This window comes from Phoca vitulina, unplaced genomic scaffold, assembly GCF_004348235.1.
Source record: "Phoca vitulina isolate PV1807 unplaced genomic scaffold, GSC_HSeal_1.0 scaffold19, whole genome shotgun sequence".
Lineage (NCBI taxonomy): Eukaryota > Metazoa > Chordata > Mammalia > Carnivora > Phocidae > Phoca > Phoca vitulina.
The window spans coordinates 5,689,137-5,706,752 of record NW_022589722.1 but is presented as its reverse complement, the minus strand read 5'-3'; the positions used below and the strand labels follow the sequence as shown (position 1 = coordinate 5,706,752).

The window sequence follows — 17,616 nt, the reverse complement described above, 5'->3', positions numbered from 1 at the left end:
AATACCCCAATAAACTTAGTGATAAATTGAATGAGATAGGAATGGAATACAGCAAAACTCCTCCTAATCCACAATATTATGCAACCTGAGCTTAAAAAAGACAGTTAATAAATACCACCATTTTGAAAAGAGATGTTTATATTACCTCTATTATGAAGAACCAGCCAATTCCAGCCTGAGCATAAGACATGAAAGGAATAAATGCACATAATTTGAACTTTTTAGAATCAATTTCAAAGCCACTGAAGTTATTTTTCCTGAGATGTAAGCAAGGAGCACCTGACTTATTTGCAGTAAGAAAAAGGTGATAGGTAGCCCTTTTACGAAGATGGCGCCGAAGGCTAAGAAGGAAGCCCCTGCCCCACCCAAAGCCAAAGCCAAAGCAAAGGCTTTGAAGGCCAAGAAGGCGGTGCTGGAAGGTGTCCACAGACACACAAAAAAGAAGATCCGCACGTCACCTACATTCCGACGACCCGACACTGCGTCTGCAGAGGCAGCCCAAATATCCTCGAAAGAGCGCCCCCAGGAGAAACAAGCTTGATCACTATGCCATCATCAAGTTCCTCCTGACTACTGAGTCAGCCGTGAAGAAAATAGAAGACAACACACTTGTGTTCTTTGTGGATATCAAGGCCAATAAGCACCAGATCAAACAGACTGTGAAGAAGCTCTACGACATTGACGTGGCCTGATGGAGAGAGACGGCGTAAGTTTGACTGGCTACTGGCTATGATGCTTTGGATGTTGCCAACAAAATTGGAATCATCTAAACTGAGTCCAGCTGGCTAAATCTAAATATAAATTTTTTCACCAAAAAAAAAAAAAAAAAAAGATGATAGGTAACTTACTAATGATGTACATAGATTTCTTCATAAGGGAAGTCTTAGAGAAGACATAATCTCCATTATAATAATTCAGGTATTTTATGAATAAGAACTCACTATATGGTTTCACGTCACACTTTAGAGAAGGAAAGTTAGGAGCTTACTGAGGGTCCATACAAAGAAAAACCAATAACTAGCATCTTCTTCTGAAGGGCTCAGGATGACATCCTGGGAATAGAGTGGACTTTACAGGCTGATGGGGTTGGGCTGAAAAAAGATTTTCTGTCTAGCCTATAGTAGATGCTCAAGAGTTCTCTAGAGGCTTTGAGGTAGTTGCCATGTGTTACAGGTTGGGGTTTATAGGAAGCAGATTCTTAGAGACAGAGTGTAGCATGCAGGAAGTTTATTAGGAAGTACCCTTGAGATCCAGAGCCATGGAAGAACAGGGAAAGAAGCAGATTAAGTAAGGCTGCCAATAATACCAGATAAGCCCATACAGAGCTCGAAAGCTTAAGTGGCCCAAGAGAGTTGCCCCTAGTCCCTAAAAGGACTAGGACTTTCTACCCTTGCCTTGATCAGTCATTGGATGTAAACCACTCCTAGAAGGGCATGATTTTGGGAAAAGTGGATCCCTATAGCTTACAAGGCTCCATCTGAGTTTTGTCTGCTGACAAAACTCCTACAGTTAGGAGGATCTGGCTGGGCCATGTCTGTGCTCATCACAGGTCACTCCTTGCATCCCTATGATCTATTCTTTCATATACATTCAGAGAGCAGCTACTCCAGGATTCCAGTGAATCTCCTTTTCTGGAGAATACCTAAGAAGAGGAAGTCTACAGGGACCAAATTTAGTCCTGGCCACTGCAGCTGGTTTTTAGGCTGCAGCTAATAATCTACCTATCCCTATTTTTCCATCCATTCTGTGTTCCTTTTACCTTCAACTGCTGGTCTTAGTGGTTTATCAGGTGGTATCACCTAGATCCTTATCCCTTATGGGTAGGGACTCGTGGTTACCATGGCCTTTCTCAGACTAGGATGGTTACACTTGTCTATTTACCAGCACAACTGAGCAAGGAAATATCAAGAGATGCTCAAGTAAATCCAGATCTAAACACATTCTACCCTGCTCCCATTGAGTAATAGTGGTCCTACCTCCTCCTGATGATTGGGTTGATTACCCAGGCCAAGTTGCTTGCTGAGCCCTGTACATAAGAGGACTTTAGGCAGCTTTATAGTCAAATAAACCTATTAATGTGTCCACCGGTTGGATACATCTCTTTTGGGGAACAGAACATTTTATCCCTGCAAAGACCAGACTTACAGAAATGAGACAACCAAGTTCTCAGACTGTGTCGTTGTGAGTGAAAATAAGTGAAGCCACTCCTGCTTCTAGTCTTTGGCTTCCACACCATGTACTCTCTACTTGGGACGTAGCACCATATACCAATGCAAACTAATTTTTGTGACACCATAGAGCAGTGGGGAAAATAAATTTTCTTTTTATTTGAGATATTTTTTTAAATTTTGGATTTTAGAAATTAAAAAATGTACGGACAGTAAATTCTACTCTTTGTGAATTAGACAGGGGTATAGAGTTGTATACATACCACCACAGCCATAAAACAATTTCATCACCCCCAAAATATTTCCCGTATCCCCTGGTAACCACTGACATGTTTTTTATCCCTATAGTTTTGCCTTCATAATGTAAATGATAATGTGTATGCCAGAATATCATATAAATAGAACCATACAGTATGTTGTCTTCTTTTGTGGTTGGCTTCTTTCTCTTAGCAAAATGGATTTGAGATTAATCCATGTTGCTGCATCTATCAATAATTCATTACCTTTTATTGATGAGTAGTTTTATATTGTAGGTATGTACCAGTCTTTTTTATTATCTCTTGAAAGACAATTGGGTTGTTTCCACTTTTTGGAGATTATGAATAAAGCTTGTATAAACATTCACATGCATGGTTTTGCATGAACATAAGTTTTCATTTCTCTTGGAAAAAAACTACCTTTTTAATAAATGGTGTTGGATCAATTGGATCCACAAGAAAAAAAAAATAATAAATTTTCTTTTACCATACACAAAAATTAATTCCTAGTACAGTGTAGATTTGTAGTGAAATATTTCTTAAGCATGGTATAAAAATCATTAACCATAAAAGAATCAATAATAAAGGAAAATAAACTATATTAAAACGAAGGTATTTATTAAAGATGCAATTAGAATGAAAGAAAATAAGTCTCAGATAAAAGAAGAAATACGACTGAGAAAGGGCTCATTCCCAGTCTTTACATGTTCTTTGTATAATCAAGTAGAAAGTGCACACAGCTGGAGGTGGGTGAGATGGACAAGATAGCTCAACCATCAACCTAGAAAAGATGATACCCAATGGAGAATAAACTTTCACAAATGTGCTTAACCATTTTAGTTACCAGGGCAATGCAAATTAACCCCACAATTAAATACTACAATACCACTACACATACAATAGAATGGTTAAATTAAAAGACATAATACAAAATGTGGTGAGGATGTGAAACAACTTTGCACAACCACTATCACTACTCATTTGAAATTTACAAAATAAAGTACACGTGTATAACCAGATGCGCACAAGAATGTACAAATAGCTCCAAGTTGGAAATTTCCCCAAAGTACATCAACCACAGAATGAAATGACATAACTGTGGTATATCCATCCAGTGGAATACTATCCAGCATGAAAATGAAGGAATAGTAGAAACAACTATGACAAATACAGTATTGAGCAAAAATAGACCTAAAGGCAAAACCCTGATTAGAAGTCAGGATAGAAATACCCGGGGCATGGGTGCGGGCAGGAAGAGGGCTCTACATATATTCTTTCTTCACCTTGGTGAGAGTTACAAGGTTGTTTTCCTCATGAAAATTTATTGAGCTGAATATTTATGTTCATGCACTTTTCTATATGGATGTCATACATTACTTTTTAAAACTTCAAAAAATAGCAGCGATACTAAAGGGTTTCCAATAATTCTGAGTTGAACTAAGTTAACGTAACTCTAGTCTAAATATTGTGCTTTAATTTTTTTACCCCATCCTGCCCCCACCCCTCCACCCCCGAGAAACACCAAAAAAACCAATGGCTATTAAGCTATCCAGCAGGCTGGTATAGGTTCAAGAAGGAAAAATTAAATTTATGAGACTGACTTGGCACCTAATATTCTCTCCCTTATGGCTTATCTGACTTTTCTTTCATCATCCTAGATCAGCTCCTCAACAGAAGAGATTAGCTGGATATCCCCACATAGGTTCTTGGTTTTGCTTCTTGCAGTCTTCAGAGTGTGTTCATGGGTAGATGTGCCAGGGCACGTGTGAATGTAACTATTCCCTGCCTCAACCCAAGGTTTGTTGAGAAGAATATCCTAAAATCTTGCCGTCTTCTTGCTGTCCTTTCACTCCCCTTGCTAGCCCACTCATTGAGGTAGAGGTAGTTATCTGACTGGTAAGTCTGGAAGAAGACTGAATGAGGTATGCTTAACCCAGCCCTTTCCCCTCTTCTCCTCTCTGCATTTCCCAACCAAGAGAGAAGCTGGCTCTTGCTTTTTTTCAGCTAGAATATAAGCTCAGCGCTAGAGGTGCTGTGCTTGCAATTGTGGCTGCCCTGCCCTATGCAGCACAACCGTGAGGAAGTGAGGTAAGTCTGTATTCTTGAGGGGTTAGGGAGCAAGCCCATTTGGCTATTAGACTGAACTACGTTTTTCAACTCAGTCTTTCTCAGTAACAATGGCAATCGTAACGGCCGTCATCTGTCTTGCTGGGTTTGGTTTCATTTTGTTTTCCAATTTCTCACTTTGTTCAGAGCCAGAATAAAAGAAGGTAGAGAAGAGAGGTGCTATTTTTTAAGCATTCTCAAGACCCACATAATATGCATAAACTCTAATATGGAATATGTTATAAAATTTTATATAAATAGAGTCATTCTCGTAAATGTTAATTATATATTCTAAATTTGATATTAGAAATATATTCACTTCTTACCTTCCCCATGTCAAAAACTTGTTCCCCATGAGTTTCTACTTCTCTGTACTTTCCTTAAAGTCTGAGACCTTTCATATTATTTAGTCTGAGACTTCAGGAAAGAAGAGAAAAAGAAACAGAGAAGGGAAAGAAGAGAAGAAAATATTAATAACGGTTTCCATTTATTCAATGCTCCATATGTGTCAGGCACTAAGTGATTTATATGTATTTTCTGATTTAATTCTCACAACAAACCCATTTTTGCAGATAAGAAAACTGAAGCTAGGAAAAAATAAGCAAGTTGTGTAAGACCACAAAGCTTGATAAAAGTCATGTTTCTTTCAACTTCCACGTCATTTTCTGACTATGTTTTATTCAGCACTTGCCTTTGTTTGCCATATGATACTATAATTATTTTATATATGTTTCCTGTCTCATGAAATCAATTATTAGCCTCTTTAAAGCATAGATTATTTCCCATTTCAATTTATATCCTTGGTTTGTAACACAATGCCCTGGACCCAGCAGGTGCTCAGTAAATGTTGGTGATGGCCAAGAGCTATAACAAATGAGACCATAGGACAAACAATATTAAAATGTGACTGGATGTTAAATATGGAATTTGAAGCTGTGGTGCAAGTTCAGTGGATAAAACAGGGAATCTGGTCTCTGTTCTGCACAAGCAGTAAAATGATATGCTATCTATAAATAAAATATGTACTGAAATTTTTAAGAACTTTGAAACCAGGGACCTGGTTCTACCACTTATTAATTATGAGACCTTGAAAAAGTCCTCCACCTTTCAGTTTCTTTCCTTTTCTCAAAAGGAGTTACGTCTTCCTGAAAGGGTTACAAAGAGGTAATAACAGCTTGTGCAGATTGAAAACTGTACTAGTCTGATACTATCAATTTACATTTGTCTTTTGGTAACACTCTATGCTATAGATGATAGAATGATGTATGACACTGTACAACAGTAATATACATAATATCATGTCATATGCTTCACAGATATAATATTAGATCATGTTATACTGCCATTTTATAATATCTATTAATTTTTTGGTAATAGCCTAGGGTGAGCTCTCAATACACATTAAGCCTTACTTTCTAGACAGAAAAAATGTGGTTACTGTCGCTGATATGAAGCTGCTGTCTTTCCTGTCTTCTTCTTTATTTCCCCCTCCTGCCTGTCACTTCTGTCCCCAGGCATACATCCTGTCAGAACCATGAAATATTAATTAGCTCCTTCAGGGAAAGTTTTTGCTAGGGCTTTTCTTCCACCTAATTTTCCAAGCTCCTGTGAATCCCTGTTTCTTCTACCTTATCCTGTTCTTGCTGCAGACCTGGATTAAGAATACCTGAGTTCATACTGGCAGATCAACAGATCAATAGAATCCATATTACATCATCTTCAGGTCTCTCCAGCAGCATAGAGCACATAGGCTGTGCATTCAGCACATGCTTAAAAATGCCTAGTGGTTGGAATTTAACTTTATCATAAGACAAACTCACCTGTGTTGTGTTTTTCATGCCCTTTCAAGAAGCTCTTTATGTCCAGTATAATTGAGTCTTCCCGAAGACAAACTCCTAAAAGATAATAATCATTAATATTTTTTGAGAAACACAAATATCATTTTGTTAAAAATTTATTTTTTTAAAAAAAAATGCATGTTTTTGAGTTTTAAAAATTCAAAGGAGAGAGGTAAACAGGAAATAAAAACTGAAAAGCCCCCATGATCCCATCTTTATCACTGCTAGAAATCATTATTAATTGATTATTGTCTATCTTTCCTGAAAATAGCTATACAAACACATATATGCCAGTCTTACACACCCTCATACTCCCTGTACACACACTTATTCACATACTAGAATTTGTACATATACTTATTCTTTATTTTTTTAAAGATTTTACTTATTTATTTTTCAGAGAGAGAGAGAGCACACAAGCAGGGGGAGCTGCAGGCAGAGGGAGAAGCAGGCTCCCCACTCTGAGCAAGGAGCCTGATGCGGGATTCGATCCCAGGACCCCCAGATAATGACCTGAGCCAAAGGCAGATGCTTAACCAACTGAGCCACCCAGATGTCCCATACTTATTCTTTTTTAAAATACATGTAGTATGTACTACTCATACTGTTCTACAATTTACTTAAATATCTAAAATACAATAATCATAATAGTTGTATACTGGACACAGAATCTACAATATACAACCAATTGTGTTCACACTATTTCACTGAATAGACATTCCATAACATTGTACAATTCTTCTATTTATGAACACATCAATTTTTTCCCTTTTTGGGGGAGTAGTTTACAAACAGTGCTTCACTGAATATGGCTGTGACAATTATTGCAAACTTGAGTCAAGATTAACACATCCACCAGTTTGTTGTCTATATTTAAAATTCTGTTTTTTGATTGCCAAAGGGGAGGTGGGTGGGGAAAATGGGTGACATAAAGGGGATTAAGGGTATACTTATCTTTATGAGCACTGATAAATGTATGGAATTACTGGATCATTTTATTGTGTATCTGAAACTAATATAACACTGTATGTTAATTATACTTGAATAAAAAATAAAAAACAAAAAACATTAACACATTTATAGGTGGCATAAAGAAAAGGAGCATAGTTTAGTTAAAGTACAAGAACTACTGTGTTTTTTGGGTTTTTTGTTTTGTCTTGTTTTTAAAGATTTTATTTATTTATTTGACACAGAAAGAGCACAAGTAGGGGGAGTGGCAGGCAGAGGGAGAAGCAGGCCCCCTGCTGAGCAGGGAGCCCAATGTGGGGCTCGATCCCAGAACCCCGGGATCATGACCTGAGCTGAAGGCAGACGCTTAACGACTGAGCCACCCAGGAGCCCCAAATTATTGTATTTTGATAAGCATTCTTCCCCAAAAGTTAGACTACTTTATATTCCCACAGTGTATAAGAGTGCTAATCTTATAGTTGAAAAAAAAAAAAATGGCAGTCTATTGCATTGCTGTCTTACTTTGTATGTCTTTTATTATGAATGAAGTTGATCATTTTTCACTGTTTTTATATTATGTTAATGGCATATAAATGTAACTGTACTTTGCATTCCCATTTTTTCCATCCATAAAACATGCCCTCCAAGATGGTGACAGTCTTTTGCAAAAGGGTAAGCTTAACACATTGGCGTCTGAGTAGTACTTTTCTAACATTTTGTTTCAGGATCCTTTTTACACTCAAAAAATATTGAGATCCCAAAGTGTTTGTGTTTATGTGGGTTATATCTAATGATAGTTATTTATCACACTAAAAATTAATGCTAAAAATTTGTTAATAATTATTTAATGTAATACTAACCCCGTTACAAGTTAACATAAAGGATTTTAAGGAAAAGTAACTATATTTAAAAGAAAAGAAAACAGTTAAATTCCAATATCTGCTTCTGAATTTAATTTATTGTGATATCAAATATCCTGTACCCTCCGGAAAACTTTGTGAAATTCTTATAAGAAAATGAAGATGAAAGGACAAATGATGACTTAGAAGTATTATTAAAGAAGTCTTTCACCTTGTGTGCCTAAAGAGGTCTTGTGGATTCCCAAGGGTACTTGGACCACACTTGGAGAACGACTTTGCTAGAGCAAGACTGTCTGTCTATAGAAATAAGAATATCCTGTTTGCTTTTTATGTCTTTTGAGTTTGGGTGCTCAGGCTTCAGAAATCAACTAATCACCAGCAATGTTGTTAACAGAAAGCTGATGTAATGAGGAAGGAAACACCACCAACATATCAAGAATTGATTAATGAAAGTTTTTGTTTATTTTTTGTTTTTAGTTTTGGCTTCATAGTTGTGGACAAACAAATCCTCTGCTACAGGTAATTTATTTTGGAAAGTTTTGAGCCTTAGAAAGATTCAAAATTGAAGTTAACAGTATATATGTTTCATGATTTGATTTTTGTATCTTCAATTATGCCTAGTGATTAAATTTCATATTGACTGTGCTTGAGCTCAATTTATTATATTATTAATTCTTTCCCAATGACAAGAATGATGAAAGTTCAATTTCTGCATGAGAATATGAGCTGACAAGCTTTCTCTCAACCTTCTCCCGGGATTTCAGTTCTGTTTGTTTTCCTATTGAAATTCAGAGATCTGTGCTATTATTTTTCTTTTATTGCCTTAATTTATTGTATACACATATAAAATTTATATCCACTCATAAATGTGATTCAGTCATGTGTATTTCTCTCTCATTTGCCTCCTCCAACTTTCTATCCCCTTAATCTATTAATGTCATCCCTCTCCCCAACAACCCCAAGTAACCCATACATTCTTTATATTTATTTCCATACTCTCATAATAATGCACCTCCTATACACACACATAAATGCAAACATACATTTAAGGGTACAAATTTTAGGGCACCTGGGTGGCTCAGTCAGTTGAGTGACTCTTGATTTTGGCTCAGGTCATGATCTCAGGGTTGTGGGATGGAGCCCCACGTCAGGCTCAGTGCTGAGCATGGAGCTTGCTTGGGATTCTCTCTCTCCCTCAGCCCTCCCCCTCTCTAAAAAAATAAAATAAATAAAATAAAAAATAAAATAAAGGTACAAATATTTTTCAAAAAAATGTGATCATAGTATGTACATTTTTCTGGATCTTGCTTTTTCTCACTAAATAATTACCCATAGTGAATACCAACAAGGGAATTAGTATATATATATATATATATTTAAAGATTTTAAGTTATCTCTACACCCAACATGGGGCTCAAACTCACCCCTGAGATCAAGAGTCACATGCTCTACTGACTGAACCAGCCAGATGCCCTGGAATTAGTATAGTCTTAATTCATTATTCTTAAGAGTTGAATAGTATTTTATTTATTTATTTATTATTGTGATTTCTTTTAATTTTTTAAATTCCAGTATAACATACAGTGTTCTATTAGTTTCAGGTGTACAATGCACTTTAAATTTATTCAACCATTCATTCTTCTATTAATGGCCTTTCCATTGTTGCTAGTTAATTTTTTATTTATTATTGTTATTTTATATCCTCACCATCCTGAACAATGCTGGAATACACATCCTTGATGATATATACTTACACACTAGCAGTTTCATTTTTATAGGATAAAAAGAATGCCAAAGTAGAACTGCTAGGTCAATTGGGATATAAGTTTTTAAAACATTTTTTTTAAAAGATTTTATTTATTTATTTGACAGAGACAGCAAGAGAGGGAACACAAGCTGGGGGGAATGGGAGACAGAGAAGCAGGCTTCCCTGCTGAGCAACGAGCCCCATGTGGGCTCAATCCCAGGACCCTGGGATCATGACCTGAGCCAAAGGCAGATGCTTAACAGCTGAGCCCCCCAGGCACCCCAAAACATTTTTAATAAAAGTTGCAGATTGCTTTTCAGAAGGGATACAGAATTCACAATTCCATCAGCAAGGCATGAGGATATCCTTATGTTAATCACACCTGTTAAATCTTAAAAGTATGACTAGTATAAAATAACAACACATTATATTACTCATGAGTTTGAACATCTTTTCATACTTTGTTGAAATTTTGAATATGTTCTTCTGAAAATAATCTACTCCAATTCCTGCATACTGTTCACATGGGATTCTTCCTGCTTACAGTTTTGGCTGAGGCTGCCTCTCTGAGAACAGTCGGTGCTACCCTCACGTTCTAAATCAAAATGCCAGTTTTTCTATGCAGGACTTAAAAAGGAGGTATCAAAAACTGGTTCAGTAAACATTAATCCATCATCTGCATCCACTGTCTATAAGAAGGCTAAGAATGCAGTAAAAATTTAAAGAGACAATAATGGAGGACATTGCAAGTATTCCACTGGAGAGAAACAAGTGTTTTCCCCTCACTTAAAGCCAAATGAGGAAGCTGCCATTATGGCATGGGGAACTAGACATATCTATCTGCTGAAATCTGGGGGATACAGGAGTTAGGATACGACTCACACCTAAAAACTCTGAAGCAGAGAAACTTGCCCCTGCTGTCAGAACGAAGAGACAACAATAAGAATTGCTGCCCTTGACAGGACATGGACATATGTCCATATGTAGATATGGACATATGTACATCTCCTGGAAGCTAAATGAATAGGGTCTCTGGTCAGAAAGACAAACTTGAGGTATTTTAAAAGGAGGAGTCAAGGGACTTGAACTGAGAATGGGCCATGAGGAGCCATAATCTGAGTTGGGGAAGCCTTGACTGCTTAAGATAGAAATCCCCAGTGTTAGGTCTAGAAATAACCTACACAGTGCCCTTCAAGAGAAAAAGCAACTCTTTGAACATCTGCCTTTCCCAGCGAAGCCAACACAAGATACAATTGTACAACTTGTCTTGCCCCTTAGTTCTACTCTTACCCTGTACTCCAATCCTGGAGGATTTTAAAGCAGCTTAGTGAATAGAGGAAGAGGAAATGATAAAAAGGGATTTCACAGGCAAGGTAGGGAAACAGAAAAACAAAAGATGGCCACACCCACATACTGGTTTCCTTGTAAGTATTTTGTTTATCTTTTCTGAATTCTTTGGGTGATTACTGAGATACTTCAGTTTCATTTTTCTTCCCTAATAATTAAGGCCATAAATGTTTCTGAGTACTGCTTTCACTATTTCTCATGGGCTTAAGTACTCTTTCTTACAGGGAGTTTGCAATTTTCCTTTGATCTCAGGGTTATCTGGGAGTGTGTTTCTTAACTAGCATTTATTTTTATTATATTTAGAAATGTATTTCTAATTTTATGAAACTATTAAGAGAGGCTATTGTTAGGGTTTATAAGTAATACTCCCTTCCTCTTCCTTCTCTTTCCAATGAGAATGAGTTGGGAGTTGTAACCAGGAGCCAAACATATGGAGATGAAAATGTCAGTTTTAACACAGAGTAAGTCTCAGTCCAAGGTATGAGCTTGCTAACCTTCACCTCTGATTTAACAAGGTTTACCTACACAGCCCTTCAAAATGGTAAATTACAACACTAGGGCAAGCTCACCCCTCTAAATTTACCACCCAGAGAAGTGGAGAATTTGTGATTTTTCTTAGACCTGCTAGGGTTCAAGTCTGAGTGTTGATGTACTCTAAGTGAGCACACTGATGTCAGAGTAACTGTTCCCTGCAAGCACGGTCAAGCAATGTTGTAGAAGTCAAGCTGCTATCTTCTAAAAGACCTCCCTCCTTCTAGCCTCTTTATATTAACTTAGACTCAGGACTAGGAAGACCTCAGCTTACCTGTTCATCAACTCTAAGCTAAGATCTTGAAAATCAAGGACAGGAGGCTTTGACATGTAAGATCAATGTAGAATTTGCTCCCAAGGGTCCATGAATTTCAATAGTGTGCTGGACTCTGTGGACTCTGCTGTCTGAGCTCTTCTATCAGCTCAGGCGAGAGCCCTACATCAGTTGTCTACTGGCCAAGATGCTAGATCAGAAAGCTACCGGCCAGGAGTTCACTTGTCTCTGGCTGGATGTTAGCCTTAGTAGATCCTAAGCTCAGGAGAGGTAGATAGACTGGGAGTGGGAGCAGAAGGGCAACAGGTGAAGTTCACATGGACCGTTTTTCCGTTATCCTCTCTCATTGTCATTTTAAATAGTATACAATATTTATTTTTCTACATTCTCATGTAGAAAGTGAAATCTGAGGGGAAAAGTCACTTAAAGACAGCTTTTACTGATGTTTTAGAATCTTTAGTTGTTCTCTTGTATCTTTTAAGTCTTGCAAATAAGTTTTTTTCTATTATATGCACTTTTTCAGTTTTATTAAGGTATAATTGACATATAAATTTGTAAGATATTTAAACTGTACATGTAGGATCTGATTTTGTATGTATATATTGTGAAATGATTCCTCCCATTTAGTTAATTTACACATCCATCACTTTACATCTTTTTGGGGGAAGGGGTGAGAACATTTCATTTCTATTCTCTTAGCAAATTTCAATTACACAATACAGTGTTATCAATTATAGTCACCATGTTTTACATTAGATTCTCATCTAATTACTCATCTCATAGCTGAAACTTAATACCCGCTTACCAAACTCTATTTCCCCCACTCCCCAGTCCCTGAAAATAATTTTTCTACTCTCTGTTACTATGAGTTCAACCTTTATGTTTTATTTTTTTTTTAGATTCTATATGTAAATGATACCATGCAGTATTTGTTTTTCTGTCTGGCTTATTTCACTTAGCAAAATGCCCTTAAAGTACATCCATGTCAGTGCAAATGTTAAGATTTTCTTCTTTTCTACAGCTGAATAATATTCATATATATATATATATATAGAGAGAGAGAGAGAGAGAGAGAGAGAGAGATGAACACATAGGTTATTTCCATATCCTGGCCATTGTGATTAATGCTGTAAAGAACATAGATGTGCAGGTATCTCTTTGAGATCTTGTTTTCATTTCCTTTAGATATATACCCAGAAATGGCATTGCTGGATATATGGTAGTTCAATCTTCAATTTTTTGAGGAATCTCCATTCTGTTTTCCATAGGAGTTGCACCAATGTATATTAGTTCCAAATGGAACAAAAGAATAAAATCAAATCCTTATGTCATAACGCACACAGAAACCAACTCTATATAGATGAAGAACCTCAGCTTTACCATAAACTCTTATATTACATATGTGCACCAGGAAAAGTGTGTAGGAGAATTCACAGCTTCCTGGAAACCTTGTTCTTAACAGTAAAGAAAAATAAATGATAGCAATCCAATGTCCATCAACTAGAGAATGAGCAAATAAACTGCTCTTTTTCACACAGAAGAAAATATATAGTAGTAAAAGAGCTATAGCTACATACATTATTAATAATATAGTAATAATAATATAATGTTAAGTGAAAAGGCAAGTCCAAAGACTACATATGGTAAGGTATTGTACCGTTCTCACTCTTGGCTTGGGTAGCATTGTCATAGGTATTTATTATATTATATATCAGAAAATGTATTACTTAAGTGGTTAAGATGAAAGAAGGTCATATGTGGAATTAATGATGACAATATGTATAATCCAAGTCCAAAAAGAAAAATCTGTGTTTAATACACTAAATTTAAATCTTTACTGAGACGCCTCTCTATTATTTTTCCTCTGTACTAGCACTTCATTCTTATGAAGGACTACTGTATCTCCTTTCAAATGCTTTACCACATGTTGAATATGTGCCAGCCAGACAAGTCCTCCATCATTATTCTTATTTAATAAGGCAGTCCTCACTTTTCTCAGTCCTGTGCTAACTATACAACATACATATCAGAACTGTGTCCTCTATTTGCACAATTTCTCAGTTACTATGAAACCATGTAAAGTGAGGGCATAGTTTTGACATATATGAGTTTTAGTTAATATTACACTAAACAAAGTGGTGACTTGTCTATATTTTTCAATATTTCATCCAAATATTTTGTTAGATAAATTTAGAAATGTGTCAAGCTAAAAAACAATTTTATTTTAAAATTCATAGATTAATTAGGGGATAATAGCCATATCTACAATTTGCAACAAAACTATTGCAAAAATAAAAACATTAAGTTACCAGCTATAAAATAAAAATACGTAACAGAATATTTGAAGCTATGTCAGATATAAAATTCTATTAGATGGAATTGGAAGCTAAACCTCATTAACCCATGGAGCCTCTTTCTCTGCTCCTGAGCAGAGCCATCGTCTAACCATTCATAAGTTTATCAACCCATTTCTTAACTGCCTTGGAATGTCCTAGGGCACAGAAATCGATTTCCCATAATAGATCTTGATTTGTGTGGGACATAGGACTCTATGGGAAAATATCCAAGTAAGAGTAAGTCTGATAGAGTGTACAAGAGAGCAGTAGAACCTGAGCTTGCAATGAGCAATGTTTCCAGGGAGAGTATGAGACTAGGATTCACTATTCCCTTAACATTGCCCCTTGGAGGCCTATTAGCTCTAAGAAAGTGAATGATGTAGAATATAGAAAGAATCTACCGGGGCCCAACCTGCCTGCTATGAGAAAATATTTGAAAAGACTAGTCATATAAAGAAAAAAAACCTTTTTCTTGTTTTGTTTTGTTTATGGCCAGAGGAAGAAAATATTGAAAACTGAGAATATCTGTGGCAACACTGACAATCACATGAGCAACAACCCCTAAGCAACAAAGGTCAGGGAGAATGAACACTGGAACAGAAAGATGCTGGAACTGCAAGAAGGAGATTTGTGTCTGTCAGAATTCTGCCTAACCAAGCACTCCTAGAAATTTCGGCTCCCCAAGAAATTACTCAGGAAATCTGCAAAATGGAAATAAAAAGTTAGACTTCCTGTAAGTCAAGAGAGTATTAATTTAGAGATTTGAGGCTTGGGGTATTGCTATAGATAAAGGAGGCATCAGGAAACATATGGACGACCTACAAAAATCCACAGCTTTCCTAGATGGGATATGATAATATAATGCTAAATGGACCAAAGAGTTTCTATCCTGTTGCCTTCTTTAACTCCCATGGTTCTTACCAACTAGCAATTTTCTCTCAGAGAATATTTGGCGATGTCTGGAGACATTTTTGATTGTCACAATTCAGGGTGGGTGCTACTGGCATCTAGTGGGTAGAGGCCAGTGTTATTCTATACATTATGCTATTCTATACACTATGCTAAACATCCTAGAATACAGAGAACAACCCTTCACACAAAGAATTATCCATCCCCAAATGTCAATCGTACCAGGGGTTAAGAGGCCCTGGTTTAAGACACATCCCCATTATCCCAACCTCCTGAGTATGAGCTTAGCATTTGCATCAGTATGCCACTTTGAAGGGATGTTATGTAAGTCTCAAGCATGAAATAGACCTTTTGATTATTTCATTTCTTCCTATATATATATTTATATACACCTCTTCTCACCAGCATGTCTTCCTGCTTTAGAGTATATCTGTATCACTCTCCTGTGTTAATCCATGACAGATACATATTATCTTTAAAAATATGGCCATCCATCAGTTCTGAAAAAACAAAAACAAAACCTCATCTGAAAAACAAATTGGTTGCAATTATAGCTTCATCTGGTCTCTTGGCATATATCTGTAATGCTGATTTAGTGCTTCTGATAAATGTTTCCCCAAATGCATCTCTTTAGCAGCATTAGAAATAATAGCTGAAAGAAATGAGTCTTTCCAGTTGCAGTAACTATAGTCAGAGAGTATATTAACTCAAATTTATTGCTAGGATATTTGTAAGGTCCAAACAATTGATTTATATATTTCTCTGATAGGTATCATGATGAAAAGTAGTAACACAAAGGCATGCCATTATAAATAGGTTGTTGGTTTTAGGGTTTTGTGTGTGCATGGTTTCTTTGGTTTTTCTGAAGCTGCAATTAATGAAGAGAAGTAATTAAACAGCTGTTAAAAGAGAAGCTGCCTGAGATAGTTGGTATATTTATCTAATGCTATAGAACCATTGCCCCACTGCAGAACTTTATCTATACATAGCTATTTGGGTTTAGGCTTTGTGAAAACAGCACGTTTTAATATCTCGATTGCTTTTTTGTTAAGAGAGGAAGCATCATAGTTTAATCTTAAAAGAAAAAAAAAAAAACCTGGAGGGAGATCAAGAGTATGACCTTGAAGTGTTTTTGTTCATGCATCAAGTCTCCATTCATGCATAAGTATGCCAAGGGAGTAATCAAGGTAGCTGTTTCTGTCTTCCCTGACTGCTGGGTGTTATTACCCAAATCAAGTACATTAAACACATTGTGGAGAAGACAGGAAAGGAAATGAGCCTTTAAACAGATTTTTAAAGATATTTTTAACTTGGCAGTCTCTCTAATAGGGAATCATTTTTCTTTTGAAGAACAATGGATGGTCAGTATCAGTTATTTGTCAGAATCAAGTTGAAAAAAACATATCTTATGATAGGGACTTGATTTTGAAAACAATTTTGTTTTTAAAAAATAAATCGTTCTACAGTAAAAACTTTTTATACCGTAGATAAGATTGCTCTATTCAGATACTACATGAAGTCAAAGCATTCCAAGGACTACTGGAATCTAGGGCAGAAATGCAAAAGTTTTTGAGTGGGTAATAAGAGACTCTTGGCTTAAGTGTAGAAAATGAAATAAAAGGGAAAAATAACTCATGAGTTTGGCAAAATAAATGCCTTAATCTTATCTAGGTACTTAGAAATTATTTGGCACTATATCAAGTTAATTATTCTGTTTATAGGAAGATGATGCTTTAAGTACAAAGGATTTTTTTCCCTTCTTAATAAAATGCAAGATAAGAAAATGATCCTTCTTTTGTGTTACACTGGAATGATTGTAGTAAGGAAATGTGGATACCTGCTGAAAAAGAATCTCACTTTAATTTTCTGAAAATAAACAAAAATGGTGCCATTGGTTCTACCAAAGTTTCTCACAATGACTTGAAATTTCAATCTGTATCAGAAAACTTGACTGTGACCTAGGATTCTGGCTAACATTCAGATTCTTTCCTAGTGTTACGAAACCTCATGACAGAGTACAAACTAAGAGGAGTTTTAAATTTTTCCCACTTTGCAATTATAAGACCATTAATTAATAGCTGATTTTGTAACCATTCATTGCCATTCACTGCTTTTCTCTATCATGGGTTACTCAAAAACAATGTCAACACATACATACAAATATGAAATAACTTGTCTGTAACAGCAAGAACAATTTCTACCTAACAAAATCCTATTTCTATTTTCAAGAGACCTGTAAAAATATTGCTGACTACATGCAGAATAAACAAATTGTTAATAGGAATTTCATCTTCA

General features: G+C 36.1%; 1 pseudogene; it reads left to right on the top strand.

The window, feature by feature from the left end:
• Positions 1–328: 328 nt before the first annotated feature.
• On the top strand, positions 329–692 carry LOC116640067 (annotated as a pseudogene).
• The last annotated feature ends 16,924 nt before the right edge of the window (positions 693–17,616 follow it).